Here is a 19,510-nt window from a genome sequence, read left to right on the forward strand (position 1 = left end):
CCAATTCCATGTCCATGTAAAATGTCTGAGTCCATGTAAGTACCAGCGGCACCTCCTCCGTTAAGGCTCTTGCAGCAGTGGAAACATGAAATAATGAAAAATAATGATAATAACACAGGTTATTATCATTTTATATTTGCTCACTAACATGAGCCAAGCCTAGGGCCTGGCGGGCCGGGCCATCCTGATAGACAGCTGCAGCAAGGAGGAGTGGTGGCACTGCTGCAAGTGCGCATCTCTGTTTGGCCAGCCTTCCTAGGACAGCCAAACTGACATGCGCACTTAGATTTCTCCACCTGATATATGCTGTACAGCTGGGTGGGGAACAGGCACAGGGTCGTAGTCCCTTAGTGAGTGCCAAACAAGGGCACTCAGACCAATCCCGGCTGCTCTCAGGCTGGGTAATATCAGCATGAAAGCAGCATCTGGATTGACGTAGGGGAGCCTGTGAACTGTCAGGAGTCAAGGAGCAGAATCGCAGAAGAGCACCGAGGGGGCAGATGGCAGGTAAGCACTATTTTTTATAGTCTTCTACATGCGCTGGCCCCCACACTGCCCCCTGCGCTGCCCCACCACTTTAATGCCACAGCAGCCGCCACTGATAAGCACTACTAATTCTGTGGTCCACATAAAATTCCTGTGTTAGCAGAAAGGATGTACTATTCCAACATAATAAACTGAAATAAAGGATGCTATCACCATTATTCCCAGGAATAAAATACCTTCCTCACAAGATGTTCAATAATGTTATGTTATGTCATGTTATCTTTTGTTACATGTTTTTTTAGGTTACTCAGGAGGGTATCCTAGCACTGAGCAGGTATGGATCTAACCAGACCTTGGGCCTAGTGGGTCTATACGAAAAAGCCAGGACATCAGGTTCTTGCAGAACTCAAGAAGTGAGATTGAGGGTCTTATGTGTAGCAGCACATCATTCCACACTTTAGATGTAGGAGAAGTCTCAACTGCCATATCTGGTTTTACATGCACATGGGATTTGCGTACCTAGGAGTTCGAACGAGTAGATGTACCTCGAATAGGTATGAAAGCAGATTCAATTGATGAAGTATGTTGGGCTAGTGTTATGTAGTGCCTTGAAAATGTGGGTGAGTGTAAGAAATTGGGTTATTGGTTGAGGGGGGTGAATCCCTACTTAAGCAGCAACAACAATTCTTGTCAGGATGAAGACACAAGCAAACCCTAAATTAACCTGTGCTCCACCCTCGGGTAGTTTGACACAGAGCACTTAGGCTGAATTCAAAGGCAATGTGTAAAGTATTTATGTAGCACTTCAAACACACCAAACTGAAAACACAACTGAAAGAAAATCACACACCAATTTAAAAAAAAAGAGTATATACTAATAAATAAATCAAGACTAAAACAACAAAACTCCAATCAATGGAACCGGAGAAATGTAAATGTAATGATTTCAGTGAAAATAGCACCAGAAAGCACAAAGCACCAACTGTGGATATCAGGCTGTCCTTGATGGAGCCCAGGCCTTCGGCAGGGACCCACTTAGATCCACTGAACAGTACCATAGTCCTGGTTGCAACGAGTTGCAGGGCCCCGAGTTTAGGATGCTTCACACATCAGAGGCCATGCAGGGTCCTGGCAAGGAGATGCATCCTGCAGCAGCGGTTCCTATGAGCTGCATTGGGTGATGCAATGTCCTTGCATGGCAATGAGTTGTGCAGTGGCGGTTCCAGGGAGCTGTGGTGATGATGCAATGCCCTTGCGTGGAGATGAATCACACAACGTCGGTTCCAGCAGGCTGCTGTAGGTGATGTGGAGACCTTGAGTAAGGGAACTTTTCGCAGCAGAGGTGATGCATTGGTTCTGCTCTGGGTTGCACTGCACAGCAGAGGAGATGCATCAGTTTTGCTGGGTTCACAGATGGACTGGTAGAGCACCTTCAGGTCCTCTTCCGTGATCAGGACTGGGGCTGCACTACTTGGCAGGGTAGAGCTCACAGTTGCAGAGTCCAGGTGCTGGTTACAAGAGTCTAGCACTTGGAGTCACTCAGGTGGACCAGAGGGCAACAGGGCAGCACACCAGGGCAGCAGTCCTTAAAGGCAATACTCCAGCAGAGTGACAGTCCTTTCAGCACCACAGCAGTCTTGGGATAGTCTTTCACATGTCCAGATGTGTACTGAAGGGTTGGTGACTGAGGTCCAATATTCCTACCTGGTGCCTTCTTTGAAGTGAGAGAGAGTCTAAAGAATTTCTTTTAAAGTGCACAGGCTTCCTACCTCCATAGACTGGCTGGGTCCATCTAGGCAGGAAGGAGTAGATCAATTGGAGTACATGACTTTGGATTCTGATGTCATGTAGGCATTGCATATGGCTGGGGTGAGAGATTGTCAAATGCTGCAGAGAGGTCCAGGAGGATGGGGGAGGGGAAGGAACTTGTCTCCTCTGTCCAGAGTCATGTGGATGTCATCCATGGCAGTGATGAGGGATGTTTTCATGCTGTGGTTGGGTCTGAAACCAGGGTAAGTGGTGTTGAGGAGTTCTGTCTATTAATAATTTTTCTTGATAATGATTATCCTGCATACAACCGGTTTTTAAGTTGTTGCTCAAACACAATTGTGACTTGCAATGTTCCTCACATAGCATTGTGTTTTTTCTTCATCATTCCTATAGCATCAAATACATTCTGTTGATGTGAGTCTTGGCTACATGGTTCTCCTCTTTTCTTCAACTTTATGGCTGATGTGAGATTTTTGGCCGTCTTCCTTTGTGTGTGCCTTTTAACAGTCAGCCATGCATTGCTTGCCATTGTCTTGGAAATGCTTGATGACACAGAGCAATCATAGATGCCCTCCACTTTGCGCGTAATGTGACATGCACACAAACGCTCCATGCTGATGCCCTATGCACATCCTTGACCTGACCACGACCATTCACGTCAGACGATGCAACATTGTTGTTTGTCAAGGAGAATGTTAGCAATGATTTCTTCGAGGATGACATTCTTCATTCATCGAAAGAGAATTTCCTTATCCACTAATAAGTTACATAAAAAGGGTTGTGTGTAATGAAGGTTTCTTGAGTAGCCACAACAGAAATCTCTAGTGTGTCCAGAAACACAACATCTGCTTCGGCTTCCACCTCGAATCCTCCCATCGGCGCAAACCCTAACATTTATTATTCCACATTGTTGGGGCTACATATTTCAAATTGAGTGTAAGTAGCTGCGTTAGATTGAGGGCCATAGACTAGTTGATCAAGCCACTTGAAGTTTCACTGCAAGTTGGAAAGGATGGGGTTGGGTATATTGCCGTCCATAATACAGAAAAGGAGTAAGTGGTGTACTTTCCAACTCATATCTGTTGCAGCCTTCAGTGTAGGGTTACGGGTGATGGGTGTCATTATTGGTATTCTTATGGGTGTGCACAGTGGTTGCCAGTGATGGTTCCAACTCTTTTAGCATATGTAAATCCACTCCTAAAATGGTGTGACAAGTTGTGCAAACAGGAGTGGAAACGTTCCTACAGCAATCTTGTGTGGAAAGGTTTTCTTTGATAGATGACTTGGATTTTCATGAGACTCACTGTCAATATATTTGTGCCAAATAGTCATGCAACTGGTTAGTAGCAATCTGTGTGTGGTCCAGAATGACTATGGCGTTCATTACAACATTGGCGGTAAAAGCCGCTTACCGCTGTGCAGAAGACGCCAACACACCGCCGCGACTGCGGAACTCCGCCACAGCTATTATGACCCACATCTCGGAACCCGCCAAAATTCAGACACCCACACAAGTCTGCCACACCAAAGGTCAGTGATAAACTGGCGAAAATAAAACCTCCACCGTCACGCCAACAGAAATACACCCACACTATCCCGACACACGAATCCACGCAGCGGTCTTTCAACCGTGGTATTCCATTGGCGGTACACACCGCCGCGCTCAAAATACACACACTCCTACAAAACACAGCCACATTGGACAATTCAAAATGCACACACCTGATACACATACACACACCACTCCCACACACCCAATACTATATAAAACACACACCCACATCACACACAAACCCCTACTACCAAAAATTGAGAACGAAGCACAGAGAGAGACACCACCAACAAGTACAACAGCATCCACAGGCACATAACACCATCACCCACACAACTTCCACGCACCCCACGCAACACACCACTACATATCACCACACTTATCACCACACACACCACCCCACACATCACCCACACCACCCCATGGTACGGCAAAGAAACCCCAGGTTCTCGGAGGACGAGCTCAGGGTCATGGTGGAGGAAATCGTCCGGGTAGAGCCACAGCTATTTGGATCACAGGTTCAGTACACCTCAATTGCAAGGAAGATGGAGCTATGGCGAAGAATAGTGGACAGGGTCAACGCAGTGGGACAACACCCAAGAAATCGGGAGTACATCAGGAAAAGGTTGAACGACCTACGGGGGAAGGTGCGTTCCGTGGTCTCAAGACACCACCTGGCGGTTCAGCGGACTGGCGGCGGACCCCCACCTCCTCCCCCACAACTAACAACATGGGAGGAGCAGGTCGATTCTGCATCCTGAGGGCCTCGCAGGAGTTGGTGGAGGAATGGACTCTGGTAAGTCAAATCTAAACTATTACATCCCCCACCCTACCTGCATGCTATCACATACCCCCACCCTCGCCCTCACCCCTATCACTCCAACTCCTCACAAATGTACCAATATCACAAACTACACATCCCAACACCAAGCCCTGCATGCAACAACAAAGCATGGACACCCATCACTAAAGCATGCACACTGCACATACCCATCCAACCCCCTAAACCATCATCACACAAGGTCCCACACAGGAATGCAAGCACTGGGGTACACGGTCACCCACCCATTGCACACCATGACACACACAGATGCAATAAACATGCCTTTCCACCCCTGCAGGACCACTACCCAACCTCACCAGACAGGAGGGTCCAGACATGTCCACTCCACCCACAGAAAAGGCCCACAGTGATGACAGCAGCTCTGTCCAACTGGATCTAGATGACCAGCCCAGACCATCGGGGAGCTCTGGACAGTCGGTTCCCCTCACACAGGCACAGGCCACCACAGACCTTCCCCCCTCTGGAAACACCAGCACAGCACCCACCCAGCGGGCCCATACCTCCGTCCCCAGGACACGTCAATCAGCTGTGTGTCCACCACTACAGGGAACCCAGGATAACCCACCACCCCAACAACAACAGGGACCTGGGGGCAGTGGCAGTGGGCACACGGTCCAGGGGACAGAGGCCCAGGAACACAGGGAAACTGGGAAGGCTGCCGTACGACAGGGGGCAGACAGGCCAAGGGAACCCACTCTCCACGAAGCCCTCTCCTCCATCATGGGAGCATACCACCACTCCCAGGAGACGATGGCAACGGTACTGGCCAAGTTTCAGGAGACCCAGCGCATGCAGGAGGAACAGTATATGGGCTTCAGGGAGGAACTCAGAACCATCAGCTCCACTCTGGGCACTATCGTAGGGGTGCGGAAGGAACTACTTAACACCAGGAGGGACACTGTGGCACTCCAAGGGGCCCCTGACACTAGCATGGACGATGAACTGCCCACCACCTCCGCCGGCGCTAGTGGACAGGACGCCCCGTCACAGGACCACCACACCAGCACCCCACCCCCTGCAGAGGGAGAACCACCCCGCAAACGGTCCCTGAGATCCAGGAACAAGACAGAGCACGATGCCAAGACCCCCACCAAGAAATGAGACCACCCTGAATGTCATGCCACTGTCCCACTTTGTCACCCTGTCCATAATTAAACTGCCCCAGCTCCACTTCCTATGCCCATGTGGGCAATGCACCTGTGAGACTAATAGACTGGACTTTGCCATGGACACTCCTCCGCCATGACCCCTCACCATTTAACTTCCCCCTCCAATATTTTGCATTTAAATAAACACACCTAAAGCACAAAATGATCTGGAGTCTGTCTGTGATTTCGAAATAGTGTATTTGCAATTAAAGTGACAAAATGTTCTTGAAATAGTAATGTCAACATACCTATGTCACACAGCTCTAGTCCATGAGGAATCTAAGCAGATGACACACATTGGGACCCACATCTGTGAAACCGTAAGGGAAAGTGACACTCAGTGACCATACACTGGGTGAAAACGACAGACAGTAGAGAGGTAGTAGTTGAAAAGTACATGTAGTAGGCAGGAATGTATTCTCACTTGTGTTTCACTGGAAATATTGCTGGATCACTGAGTCCCTGTTCTGCATGTCTTCTTCCTCTGCTTCATCCTCATCACTGTCCACAGGCTCCACAGCTGCCACAACACCGCCATCTGGACCATCCTCCTGCAGAAAAGGCACCTGTCGTCTCAAAGCCAAGTTGTGAAGCATACAGCAGGCCACGATGATCTGGCACACCTTCTTGGGTGAGTAGAATAGGGATCCACCTGTCATATGCAGGCACCTGAACCTGGCCTTCAGGAGGCCGAAGGTCCGCTCGATCACCCTCCTAGTTCGCCCATGGGCCTCAGTGTAGCGTTCCTCTGCCCTGGTCCTGGGATTCCTCACTGGGGTCAGTAGCCATGACAGGTTGGGGTACCCAGAGTCACCTGCAAATGGCAAGGGACAACTGTTAGACACACACTAACCTGGAGGGATGACCCCAGACACCCATTCCCACTGTCTTGCTTCCAGGGGCTCACCTAATAGCCACACACGGTGCCTCTGGAGTTGACCCATCACATAAGGGATGTTGCTATTCCGCAGGATGTAGGCGTCATGCACTGAGACAGGGAACATGGCATTCACATGGGAGATGTACTGGTCTGCCAAACATACCATCTGTACATTCATGGAATGATAACTCTTCCGGTTTCTGTACACCTGTTCACTCCTGTGGGGGGGGACCAAAGCCACATGGGTTCCATCAATGGCACCTATGATGTTGGGGATATGTCCAAGGGCATAGAAGTCACCTTTCACTGTAGGCAAATCCTCCACCTGAGGGAAAACGATGTAGCTCCGCATGTGTTTCAGCAGGGCAGACAACCCTCTGGACAATACGTTGGAAAACATAGGCTGGGACATCCCTGATGCCATGGCCGCAGTTGTTTCAAATGACCCACTTGCAAGGAAATGGAGCACTGATAGCACCTGCACTTGAGGAGGATTCCTGTGGGATGGCGGATTGCTGACATCAGGTCTGGCTCCAACTGGGTACACAGTTCCTGGATTGTGGCACGGTCAAACCTGTAGGTGATTATGAAATGTCTTTCCTCCATTGTCGACAGGTCCACCAGCGGTCGGTACACCAGAGGATTCTGCCATCTCCTCACATGTCCCAGTGGACGGTGCCTATGAAGGAAAACAGCGACCACAGAGTCAAACAACTCAGAGGTACGTACCCACAGTTTACCCAGAACACCAATCATACACAATAGGTGGCCTGTATGTGTGTTGAGACTAGGCCTAGGTATGTATGACGCAGTTGGAAATTAGGCCCTGTGGGCTCCTGAAATGGCGGCTGCCTGACCTCTAAAGTGGGACAATAATGTGAGGTAACTGCGCTGGCGTTGTACACCGTCGCGGTAGGCGGTCGGAGACCGCGGCGCAATGCTGTATTGGTTAACATTGGACCCTATGGGTCCCAGGACCCAATGACGATGTACGCCGACGGTGACGGTACGCACCGCCGCGGACGTGACCGCCATTTTCTATCTGTTCAATCACTCGATACCTGATCTTCGACAGGAGAGGACCTACAATGCAAGTGCTGCTGTGACCTCGGTCTGGAAGAGACAATGGCTCGTGCGTCTGGGGAAAGGGCCCCTGCCTTCACATCGGAGGAGTTGGAGAAGCTTGTTAATGGGATCCTCCCCCAGTACACGCTACTCTACGGTCCTCCAGACAAACAGGTAAGTACACAGGGAGCATGTCGTATGGGCTATGCCTGTGTGGAGAGGGCTGGATGTAAGAAGGAAGGGGGCAGAGTTCTGCGTGCATGAAAGACGGTGGGTGCATGTGCCACATGGCAAAGGTAGGGATGGGGGCCACTCACTTTGATGGTGCAGTTGGTAATGACTTCTCTTCTTCCCCTGTATATTTCATGTAGGTCAGCGTCCACCAGAAGAAAGATATTTGGCGTGCCATCGCCAAGGACGTCCGGACCCTGGGGGTCTACCACAGACGGAGCACCCACTGCCAGAAAAGATGGTAGGACATTCGCTGCTGGAGCAAGAAGACGACGGAGGCTCAGCTGGGGATGGCCTCCCAATGTGGGAGGGGTGCCCGTCGAACCATGACCCCCCTGATGTGCAGGATCCTGGCGGTGGCCTACCCGGAGTTGGATGGGCGCTTGAGGGCATCACAGCAGACACAAGGGGGTGAGTACACTCTCATTCAGCTGACTTTGCGTGCAGTGGAGTTGTCTGGGTGGGGGAGGAGGGCTGTGGGTTTCCCTCGGCCAGGGCGAGTTCTGTAGGCTAGGCCCCTCTGTAAGGCATGGGCCAAGTACAGCTATTCATGCCCCTGTGTCATCTATGTGTGCAGATGTCGTCCTTAGCCTTGTAGGCCATTTCCCAGGAATTGCACTGTGGAGCCCAAGAGCGCGGCGTAGTGCAGGGGGCTTCTGTGTCTGTCTTGTCCGCCAACGGTAGCGGTAATCCATGCACTCAACATGCATTTATTCTGTCCCCCCCCTTTTTTTGGTTTCCCTGTTCTTGTGTGCATTAGCATCATCAGGCGGAGGAGCAGTGGCACCGGTGCACGAGGGAGCTGCATCCCACATGGCCATGGAGGGCCACACTACGGACTCTGAATCCACCAGTGGGACGGAGGGCGAGGGGAGCTCCACGGCGGGGACAGGAGCTGACACCAGTGACACGGACTCGTCCTCTGAGCTCCCTTGTGGTGGCGGCAACATCTGTGCCCCCCGCATCTACAGGTACAGCCGCAACCCCCCCTACCAGCACTGCCCTCCCAGCAGCCCCTCAGCCTTTGCCCCGTGCCCGCTCACCCAGGAGGGTGGGCATCACCTTCGCCCCAGGCACCTCAGGCCCTGCCCCAGTCACCCCTGCTGCCCTCAGTGAGGAGGCCATTGACCTCCTCAGGTCCCTCACTGTTGGGCAGTCTACCATTTTGAATGCCATCCAGGGTGTAGAAAGGCAGTTGCAACAAACTAATGCATTCCTGGAGGGCATTCATTCTGGTCAGGCAGCCCTTCACGAGCCTTTCAAACTCTGGCCTCAGCACTAATGGCAGCCATTGTCCCTGTGTCTAGCCTCCCCCCTCCAACTTCCTCCACCCAGACCCAATCCCCTGTACCTCTGCCTATCCCAAGCACACCATCAGATCAGCCTTCACATACGTCACCACACAAGGGAAGCTCAGGCAAACATAAGCACCACACATCCCACAGGCACTCACGCAAGCATCAGACACATGCAGACACACCAACATCCACTACCTCCACTGTGTCCCCCTCCTCGTCGTCTCCCTCCTCCCTCCCAGTCTCGTCTACACACACACCTGCATGCACTACCTCTACAGCCACTACGTCCCTCACCAGCACACCCACCAGCACACCGCACTCACGTGCATTCACCACCCCCACTACCATTCACATGTCCCATGTGTCCTCTCCCAGTGTGTCTGTGACGCCCGCTCCCAAGATACACAAACGCAGGCACACACCCACCCAACAGCCTCATGACAGCCTCCAGCGCATGCACCTGCACCCAAAGTCACCAAACATACACCTCCTACTACCACCACCTCTTCCTCCACTCCCAAACCCCCTCCAGCTACCCGTCCCAGTGTGTCCCAAAAACTTTTCCTGTCCAGCCTTGACTTTTTTCCCACACCTCCCCCACCCCGTCCATCTCATAGGTCCAGAAGTAGCACCTCAGCCACAACATCTCCGGGACCAGTGGTGCCTGTAGTCACAGGTATGTGGAGTGCACCGGCCACCAGGACAGCCAGTGTGGCACGGAGCCACAGCACAGCCAGTCCCCCCCCTGTGAAGCATCAGAAGTTGGCCAGTGCCTGGCGGGAGAGGGGGAAGACTCCAGCCACCCAAGCCGCTCCCAGGGGTCCCGGTGGGAGTGTGGACTCAGCTGTGACACCTCCCAAGGTGGGGAAGGGCCACAAGAAACCCGGCAAGTCTGGGAAGAGCAGCACGGCGGAGAAGACCGCCATCATTCCCGCTGCCCAGGAGGGCCCCGCCAGCCCCATCCCAGCTTCCCAGGAGGGCCCCGCCAGCCCCATCCCACCTGCCCAGGAGGGCCCCGCCAGCCCCATCCCAGCTGCCCAGGAGGGCCCCGCCAGCCCCATCCCAGCTGCCCAGGAGGGCCCCGCCAGCCCCAGCCCAGCTGCACAGGAGGGCCCCGCCAGCCCCATCCCAGCTGCACAGGAGGGCCCCGTCAGCCCCATCCCAGCTGCCCAGGAGGGCCCCGCCAGGCCCAGCCCAGCTGCCCAGGAGGGCCCCGCCAGCCCCAGCCCAGCTGCCCAGGAGGGCCCCGCCAGCCCCAGACCAGCTGGGCCATGAAGGACCGCCAGCACAAGACCCGCTGGGCCATGAAGGACCGCCAACTTAAGCACCGCTGAACAGGGCACCGCCAACTCAAGCACCGCTGAACAGGGCACTGCAAACTCAAGCACCACTGAACAGGGCACCGCCAACTCAAGCACCGCTGAACAGGGCACTGCCAAATCAAGCACCGCTGAACAGAGCACCTCCAACTCAAGCACTGCTGAACAGGGCACCGCCAACTCAAGCACCGCTGAACAGGGCACCGCCAAATCAAGCACCGCTGAACAGGGCACCGCCAACTCAAGCACCGCTGAACAGGGCACCGCCAACTAAAGCACCCCTGAACAGGGCACCGCCAACTCAAGCACCGCTAGCCCATGAGCGGCGGGGCACTGACGCAACTGGGACCGTCACGGGGTGAGTGATGCACTCTGGGCACCAGTCCCCCTCCAGAACCAGTGGAGACATGCATCCACTACCTCTGTCCTTCACAGGATGAAGCACTCTGGGCACCAGTCACCCTCCAGAACCAGTGGAGACATGCATCCACTAACTCTGTCCTTCACAGGATGAAGCACTCTGGGCACCAGTCCCCCTCCAGAACCAGTGGATACTGTTATCCACTTGAGAGACTGTGGCTTTGCACTCCCCAGGATAATGCAGTGGGCAAACCACCCACTGTAGAGACTTGAGAGACTGTGGCTTTGCACTCCCCAGGATAATGCAGTGGGCAAACCACCCACTGTAGAGACTTGAGAGACTGTGGCTTTGCACTCCCCAGGATAATGCAGTGGGCAAACCACCCACTGGAGAAACTTGAGAGACTGTGGCTTTGCACTCCCCAGGATAATGCAGTGGGCAAACCGCCCACTGTATAGACTTCAGAGACTGTGGCTTTGCACTCCCCAGGATAATGCAGTGGGCAAACCGCCCACTGGAGAAACTTGAGAGCCTGTGGCTTTGCACTCCCCAGGATAATGCAGTGGGCAAACCGCCCACTGTATAGACTTGAGTGACTGTGGCTTTGCACTCCCCAGGATAATGCAGTGGGCAAACCGCCCACTGTAGAGACTTGAGAGACTGTGGCTTTGCACTCCCCAGGATAATGCAGTGGGCAAACCACCCACTGTAGAGACTTGAGAGACTGTGGCTTTGCACTCCCCAGGATAATGCAGTGGGCAAACCACCCACTGTAGATACTTGAGAGACTGTGGCTTTGCACTCCCCAGGATAATGCAGTGGGCAAACCACCCACTGGAGAGACTTGAGAGACTGTGGCTTTGCACTCCCCAGGATAATGCAGTGGGCAAACCACCCACTGGAGAAACTTGAGAGACTGTGGCTTTGTACTCCCCAGGATAATGCAGTGGGCAAACCATCCACTGTATAGACTTGAGAGACTGTGGCTTTGCACTCCCCAGGATAATGCAGTGGGCAACCCACCCACTGTAGAGACTTGAGAGACTGTGGCTTTGCACTCCCCAGGATTGAACAGTGGGCATTGAGCCCCCTCGTGGATCTGGCGTCGTGCACCCATCCGGCTGAGGTGCCCCCCCTTCCCTTCCGCCTGAGGTGCCTGTTGTATTTCTATCTGATGCCCCTGCAGTGTTCTCTCTGTTTTGATCTGGTATCGAGTGTGGGCCTCGCCCATGCAGTATGGGCCCAGTGGTCCACGGACTATAAATGGTGCAATACCTGGACTACTATTCTTGGTGTATATTCCGTTAATAGTGTATATATGTATATATTTGCGTACTGCATTTTAATATATTACAATGGTTACACTCATTTCCTTTTGTCTTTGCATTCTTTCAGGGGGGTTGGGGGGCGTAACTATAATGTATAGATATGTATAAGTGTGTGTGTTGTAGTGGGTGAGGGTGGGGGTGGGGGTGTTGTGTGTTGCGTGTCCCTGTTTTTTCCCTCCCCCCTCCCCTGTGTCGTAGGTGCAGTACTCACTGTGGTCTTCCCCGCCGGTGTTCGTGCTCCTGGTACAGGAGCAGGAAGACTATCGCTGGTAGGATTTGGAGTTCCAGGTCCATGGTATCCTCGTTCCTCGTGGAGTGTGTAGAGGTGAGCGTTTTCCCTTCGAAATTCCTGTTTCCGCCGTGTTTTTATCCGCGGTGAATCCGTCCCGGAAAAGGTGGCGGATTGGCCTGTCATAATAGTGTGGGCGGTACATTGTCTTCCGCCTGTCTGTTGGCGGTGACCGCCAAGCTGTTTGTTTGTACCGCCGTGGCGGTCTGAGTGTTAAAGTAGCTGTCTTTGTTGGCGGGTTCCGCCACGGTCGTAATTGCTAATTTTTTACCGCCGGCCTGTTGGCGGTCTTACCGCCGCTTTAACACCGTCCGCCAGGGTTGTAATGACCACCTATGTCTTTCACATGAGATAACATCCCTACTGGCTCACTTCAATATGTAAGCGAATGCAAAAGTCCCTGTAATATTTCATCACGTACTTCACAAGTATAATTTAAAAAGTAAATAAACTAACATAAACCTTGTCAAGCTCCTTATCTGCACATCATGTTTGTCCACAGCTCATAATCAGCCCTTTAAACTTGCACCCACGTTTTGCTACAATATTTACAATTATAAAAAGTTGTCTCTGGAACATGCTTATGGAAGCTCTTCTATTGTAATGATCTAAAACTTAGGTGTCAAACTCCTAACATTGTGGTGTAGTGCCTAAAACACAATACAATGGAACAGTAATCCAGCTATGAGGATGGTTCAGCAGAACATTAGCAAATACGTGATCAGATTGTCTAAGCTGCAAGAAAAACTTGCAATCTGTCTGTATGAAATGCAATATTAGCACCGCATGTGTAGTCCTGAAGAAATCAACCATTTCCTCAAATATGTATGTTGTGTATATTATCATGTAGATTTGTTTGACATTGAGTATACTCTAAACCTTTTATGGCTCTAGAAGTTCTGGAAACCATAGAATCCTGTGTTGTACCTTGCACACCATCTTCCAACTACCTGGCAAGGAAATTGGCATTTTGTGAGAAAAATTATTGCACTACATGAATAATATCTTCTCCTCAAGCCCATTTTGGGCTTCCTTCAGGGGAAGATCCTGACACCTGCACATTGGATAGGATTTTGAATAACAAGTTTTGTCATGTGATCAAGCTCCTTTGACTTGCACTGGGTGTAAATGTATATATACTAAGTTGATTTTCTATGAATTTTAGCTTTTAGCTCCAAATGACCTTTTTCTAGAGAACCCTGGTGATTGAAATGACAACTGTCTTTGATCTTCTGCTTGGCTGCCTGCTGTTTTGTATTTAATGCTAAGTGGACTTTAGACTTCCCTGCAAGTTGTGTTTTATTTTTAACATCATTAACTAGAAGAAGTAAACTGTTTGCCCTTTTTGTGGCAGAGATCAGCGCATCTTGGATTCAAAGATGCTTTCATTAAGCTTCAAACTTTGAGGGGGAACACTATTCCCCACAATTGCAGCAGATCTTTCAACTAAGATTATTTGTAGCAAATGTACTCCATGAGTAGTTGAGGTTTTACAGCATGTACAGGATGTATAGCTTTAACCACTGACATCCAATTGGGATTTTCTTTTTCCTTTGAATTTATTGGACATAAAATAACAGTGGTGTGAAGGCATGGCATTATTTCTGAATGATCAGGAAACAAAGGGCTGGCTGAGGGTGTTAATTTGCAGACTCTACAAAGAAAATGTTTCTTTAGAATCCCCTAATGAAAAAATATAAGTGATTCTTTTAGTTATTTGCTTAAATCGTGATTTTGGACAATAAAGTGATGCGTATAGAAAGACGCACATACATGTAGGGCGATCCATCGTTCTTCACCCTTTCCCACCTTCCAATCTCACTGGCAGCCTTAGGGCCAGATTTATAGGAGTGTCACCTAATGCAGTGCAGCTTGACAGGGAAAGAGCAGGAGAGCGCCATACCTGCAGAGATATGGCTCCTCCCCCCCCCCCCCCAGCGCCAGTGCAGAATTTTGCTGCTGTATGCCATGCATACACCCTTGCGCCATAGTGCACGGGTGTGTGTGAGAGTCTAGCGTACGTCTTGTACTGGAACGGTTCCCTACCACCTCCAAAAACTATGCCAAGATAAGTTTTAAAACATGTCCTACTTTGTATGTATGCTGTACCCTGCAGCACGCATGCAACGTCAGAAAATAAAGGAGAAATGAAAACATTTCTTCTTTTAACACCTGCTTTCAAATGGCGTTAGTTTTTGAAGCAAAACTACATCTCAGAATTTTGGTGGATAGGGTTTTGCGTCAAAAAGCATGGGTAGTTGCAAAGGAACGCCCTTGTAATGCCCACTTGACACTAAGTAAGGCAAAGCAGAGCTTTGTGCTTCTTTGTGTTACTTTTAGGCAATTTCCAGCTCGAAACAAGTTATGCGCTGGAAAATAAATAACGAAAAAAACAATTTGTGCCAGTTTGCGTATCTTTTACAACCCGAACACAGTGTGAAATTCGTAAATCTGTCCCTCAGTCTTTAGTGCATTCAAGCTCAAAGAATGTACATTGTGTAGATCCACTGGAATATCAATTCTCAGACACTTTACAAATTCGGCTTTCCACAAAAGACTAGGCTGTGAATTGATTCTTCACTGTAACCCTGGTTAGAGGTGACAAACTCAGTTTTGTCCAGTCATTTAATATCTGAACATTATTCCAAGCAAGGCTTTCATGTTCAAAAAATGGTGGCAAGGAAGTTGTGGGAACTTTTAGGACTCATGTAAGAAAAGTGGCGCTGCATCTAATGCACCCCTTAGAGCCCCACTAACGCCACCATGTGTGCGCCGTAATTAACGTACGGTTCCCCATGGTGGTAGTTAGGAAACTAGCATCAAAGTTTTTGACGCTAGTTTGGCTCTTTGCAGGATTAGCGCCAAAAATGTTGACTCTAATCCTGCAAAGCACATTGAGGCTCATTGAAATCAATGGTGTACCTCCTTTTAGCGCCTGCTCTGTGCAGGCGTTAAAAATACTGCAAAAAATGGTGCAAAGAAATCTTTTAGATTTCATTGCACCATTTTTGAAGTCCCCCTAAAGGGAGAGCGCCCCCTCTGCATACATTATGCCTGGCGCAGGCATAATGTGGCGTGAGGGGTTACAAGTGGCACAATGTATGTATTGCACCACTTTGTAAATATGGCCCAGCATTTTTGACATAATATCGCTACATTAGATTAAAAAATTACACTAATGTGGCGATATATGTCACTAGGCCGTCTTAATTCAGTGCCTTAATGTCCAAATCATGTTGTCATCATATAATACAGTTTCTGTTTAAGATGCTCAACTTTAATTCCGGCAGTCCCTTTCTATTTTCTGATCCCTAGTACCAAAGAGTTTAAAGCTAGTAGAAAAGCTGCAGTTGAAAGTAGACAGCCTTCTTTTGTTGCCTTTCAGATGTTAGTTGGTTCTGGGTCAAGCCTATTTCTACATACTTTCATTGATCCATTTGTGTAGAATGCTTTCAAGACCCTTCTGAAGGTTTCAGCAAAGATTATATCCTGAACAAAAACAGAATGTCGAATGCAGTCCTACATGGCAGCATTTTTTAAGCCTGTGTTTCCATATCACGCCAAATAAACTATGTCTCAGACAATATCCTGGGGATGGACCAAAAAGAGAGGCCTGCATGATAGAAATGTTAAAAAACAGTGTTGCCATCCCTGCTATCCTTTGCTTGCCATGTTACCACCTGCTCAAAACTCCTGACGTTTTGCTTTAGAATTTGTCTTGCTCACACTAGACACAGCTTGCCAGTCCACCTTGGCACACTGGCAAACCAGATGAGATTCTTCTGTTCCCTTGAAGCAAGATTGGGTAAGGCTACTTATGGCACCAGGAAAAAAGTCGTGTGACAAGGGAAAGCCTACTGCAATGTGATAAAGCTGCCAAAACAACCTGAGGGCAGAGAAGATCCAGAACAAAGAGGCCATTCATCTATGTGCTGAACTGGCACTTGGCACCGAAGTAGGTCAGAATTAAGCATTTAAGTAATCATACAGTGTGCATCACCATCTGATGCTCCCTTGCGTTCCTGAAAGCAGACAGACACACCTAATGTATTATGCCATGTAAATTATACACCAGAGTTGTGCTGCCCATTTACAGTTTCTTGGAAAAGTGACTCAGCATAAAATCCTGCCTCTGGGCAGACTCAAACCATTGATCATTAATTTTCTGTATTTATTTACTCAAGCAATAAACTAGGTTGATCTTGAGGTAAACTAGAGACAATTATCAAATGTGGTTTAGGTCACCTTGCAACATGGTAGGCGGTAACCTACTCTGTTGACTGCCAACTCAATCATCAAACTGGCACCTCAGAGATAAATTCATCTACAAGTGTGTGCCAAATCATTCAGCGGGCGTGTTCCACGTTATGTAATGGATTGATGCCCTGTGCACCAGATAACAGAAAATTACATGATATTTTATAATGAAGTTTATGATTCTAGAATGCACACAATGGATAAGCAATAACCCCATGGAAGTCTACTGCACTTTTGGCCTACTACTTTGAAAAATGCAGGGGTGTAAGAAGACATTAAGACTTAGGACCTGATTATGACCTTAGCGGATGGGATACTCCGTCACAAATGTGACGAATATCCCGCCAGCCATATTACAAGTCCCATTACATCCTATGGAACTTGTAAAACAGCGGGTGGGATATCCATCACGTTTGTGACGGAGTATCCCATCCGCCAAGGTCGTAATCAGACCCTTAGTGTACCATTTAGAGGTTGGCAGATACAGAGCATCCTCAAAAATGGCAGATGCTCTGTCCGCCAACGTTGAGGTCCCTCTACCTCATTTAAAGAGCCACGACCAACTCCAGTGTTTCCAAAAGTCCAGCCTCAGCTGCCTCTGTCTGAAGAATCTCCTGGCACTAGGGCAGTGTGACCATCCAGTCCAGTAGGACTTTGAGTATTACTTTGTGGCCAATTAAAATCTTAATCTCTCCCTAGTTACCTATAGGGCTGAGGACCAGGTCTTGTGTTGCAAATAGTTAGACATTCATGATACAAAAAACCTTGTTTGAGGAAGTGTACAATTATATTTTTGAAAATTTGCAACTTAAGTATGGTTTCAAAGGAGTTCTGATCGGAATACTTAGTTTCACGATGATTCAAAACATTGCACCAGTTTTGTTGCAGATTTCTTTTCACTTCCTTAAATTATATGAAATATATTAAGTGATATATTTTATCCTTTTACACAGTCTGTGAAAAGAGGACATTCAACATCTCTCTACACCAGCAGGAGTTACAATGTATTAATGAAGTGTTGAATATCACATAGGATTTTTTTTTTTTTTTAAGTTCAAAATGGTTTTCCAGGGGAAAATAGATACCTAACAACAGCAGATGTATCTCCTATAGCTGCAGCATCCATAAAGACATCCAATGATCCCAGTATATGTTCGATGTATGGTATAACTATAGACCTTCCAAATATTCTGAAGGCTAGAATCTCAAAACACTTCCTGTGGGTGAGCTGAACTGTCCCAACTCTCACCATGAAAGTCTAATGAGGTTACAACCCAGGTGTTCTGATATTTCAGCAGGGGTATTTAATTGTTTGTAGTGTCTTTCACTGCTCAGTCTTGTGTGTAGGTACCTTCAGGGCTAAAGCTCCCAATCAGTTGCGAGTCACCACTCAGAAGAAAGGTGTGCACCAGAGACCACGGTCTCTTGGCGTAGAGGCCCTCAGCAGCATTGCTGCATAGAGCTCAGCAACCATTCTTGAACTGTGCGAGTAGGACCCCAGCAGTCAATTGACATGAGCCAATAGATAAGCAATCATAGCATACCAATTTAATGCTGGTGATTTCTTATGGATGTAACTCAGCAGGGCTACTGGGGCAAGAAGGGTCCAGCACAGCAGGTATAATTTTTTTACCAAGATATAGAATACTGCCACCTAGTACCCCACTGCTTGTAGACAGCTAGATGGATGACGACTGTGTCAGCAGTGCAACATCTATGACAACGAGAGTCTTCTCTTAGGCCCCATTCATGCCGGGTGACATGTCTATGGTAGACCTTCTTCAGGAATTTCATATGGATCAGTCTGTGCCTTCCGTAGGGGGAATCCACACCAGTTTGAGCACCACAGTAGAAACCACTGTGCCTCATAAGGAGAAAATGGCATGTCCTCTTCTCATCTGCAGAAGACCACACTTGTAGCTGTCCCAGAGGGTTATTTAGGGGGACGAACTGAGAGAAAGAAGCTTGTTCTCTCTGAACATCTGCCATGCCCATGGAGTGCAGCGGACTGAGTTTGCATCCCTCCAGGGGCTGGTGAAGTAGAGGGATCGCATGCCTGGCAGACAGTAATGTTGGGCTCTATTCACTTCCACCATCAGCTGCGCAGGAAGGGGGAGAATGCAACTATTAATGAGCAAATTGCACCTAAGCACAGTCATAGTATAATTTGAAATCAAGGGCTGCAATTCATCCCCTTCCATTGGACAATACCTCACTTTTAATGCACAGGTGACTTCCAGCTCATGCTAATCTAAATATAAGTGTCTGCAGTGATGTGAAGAAATGTTGGGTCAGGGCATGGGAATGTTGAGGAACAGATACAAGGGCATACTCAGGGTCATCATTTTCATTAGTGTAACTTTACTTTTCAGAGAGAAAAGCAGGCGCATTTCGCAGTTGGTCTTGCAAGCTATCCTTCCATAGGCAACGCAATAGTCACTTGGGGCTCTCAGTTAACCTGTAGACCTAAGTGTCCAACTGACGTGTCACTCCACTGTAGCAAGTAATCTAGCTCACAATGAGTAATGGGCAGATTATGGATTTATTCCAATTAATGGATAGTGTCCTAGAGCAGTAAAACTCCTGCACTACCGGCAACAGGTTACTATCAGCGTTTATGTAGAAAAGAAGGATATGATCTGCTTATTGAGGTCACAGGCCCAGCTTTCCCAATGCTCCTGT

Source organism: Pleurodeles waltl, chromosome 2_1 (assembly GCF_031143425.1).
Source record: "Pleurodeles waltl isolate 20211129_DDA chromosome 2_1, aPleWal1.hap1.20221129, whole genome shotgun sequence".
Taxonomy (NCBI): Eukaryota; Metazoa; Chordata; class Amphibia; order Caudata; family Salamandridae; genus Pleurodeles; species Pleurodeles waltl.